Genomic DNA, 1,625 nt, shown 5'->3' with positions numbered 1-1,625 from the left:
ATATCCAACATCCTCTTCTGATATGATTTCAAAAGATAAGAATCAAAGGTAGGGTGCAACATGGCTGCTACTTGGCTTGAGTTCCAGCAACTGTCCCCACCCAATGTGAGCCTCACTCCTTGCTTTCTTGGATGGCAGCGGTGGTGGTGGCAGGCAGCTGTGTGTGGGCAGTGGGCTCCTTGGAGAGTGGCTGAAATCTGGGCAGAGGCAGCACCCCCACCTCGGCCCCTGGGCTCCAGTGATGGACACTTGTGTCCTGCCCAGCGTTGAAGTGGTCCCTGCACCGGGGGCAGCCCGACATTGCCACTCCTCCCCTTGCACACTCCTGTGCCCTGACTCATCCTAGCCCCCACTCCCCGGTGGCGTGGCAGTAGCTGGGCCCATGCAGCAGTGACTGGGGCAGCAGCAAGATGCTGCCTCAAGGACAAAGTTCAAGCCAAACCAGAGGTGAACCTATGACCATGAAGGCTTCAAGAACTGGGTGGCATGCCTGTTCTTCCAGAGTGAGCAGGAGGATGAGGTGCAGCTGGTGAGCAGCAGTCAGTATCCAGACTAGTTAATTGTCCTGAGAAGAGGGATGGAGCCAGAGGAGGAGGCTTGCAGTGCTTCCAGGAGGGAGGTGTATGAAGAGGGTGGAGTCAAAGGAAAATTAGGCAGACTCTTGGGCATATTTGAGAACCAAGACCAAAAACACAGAACATATGTTTATGTTCTTACAGTCACTGATATATTAGAAGATTGGGAAGATTCTGTTAATATAGGAAGGAAGAGAGAGTGGTTCAAAGTAGAAGATGCAATCAAAGTTCTCCAGTCTCATAAACCTGTACATACAAAGTATCTGGAAAAATTGAAGCTGGGTTTTCCCCCAACCAGTGGAAATTCCACTGTTTCTTCCCTTCCAGATATTAATGTCTTGTTTGTAACTGCTTCACAGACCTCTGGATTGCCATTCAGTAATAGATGGAATTGGGAATAACTTGACCACCATATGCCAGTTTATGGAGAGAGAGGCTTCTTCATTTTCCTTGGCAAACATCTGAATGACACTTGCAAACTGTCTGAACTTGCCGTACAGGATTTTCAAACAATTTTCATGTTTTTCAGATGTTTTCATTTTTTTAAGTGTAAAAATATTTTAATAAACCAAAGCCACGAGGAATTTTTTAGATGTCTTAACTATGGCCCATCCACCCCATCCCACGTTATTTTGGGTTGTCATTTTTTTACAGCTTTTTCTAACTTTTTCTTGTCCATTTGATTCAATGTGGTTTATTTTGTCAGCTTAACTTACTTGTGGATATATTTCCCCCCTAAATTATCTTCTCATTTCCACAGCATTAATGCACTCAACTCCTTCTGTGGCAAGATACTTATTGGTATTTGTGCTGGTTTGGACGGATGTATGCCCCCTAAGAAAAGCCATGTTTTGATATAAATCTCATTTCTTAAAGGTAGAATAATCCCTATTCAATACTGTACATTTGAAACTGTAACGAGATCATCTCCCTGGTTGATGTGATTTAGTCAATAAGGGTTGTTAAACTGGATTAGGGGATGACATGTCTCCACCCATGTGAGTGTGTCTTGATTGGTTTTCTGACATCTTATAAAACAGGAAACATTTT

The 1,625-nt window shown here is 44.5% G+C and overlaps 1 pseudogene; it reads left to right on the top strand.

Annotated features, from left to right (window-relative positions):
• The first annotated feature begins 577 nt into the window (after window positions 1–577).
• LOC143672497 (diphosphoinositol polyphosphate phosphohydrolase 2 pseudogene) lies at window positions 578–976 on the top strand (annotated as a pseudogene).
• The last annotated feature ends 649 nt before the right edge of the window (window positions 977–1,625 follow it).

The sequence above is a fragment of the Tamandua tetradactyla genome, chromosome Y (genome assembly GCF_023851605.1).
Source record: "Tamandua tetradactyla isolate mTamTet1 chromosome Y, mTamTet1.pri, whole genome shotgun sequence".
Classification (NCBI taxonomy): Eukaryota; Metazoa; Chordata; class Mammalia; order Pilosa; family Myrmecophagidae; genus Tamandua; species Tamandua tetradactyla.
Note: the sequence above shows the minus strand (reverse complement) of the source record. Positions and strands in the feature narration are given on the sequence as shown.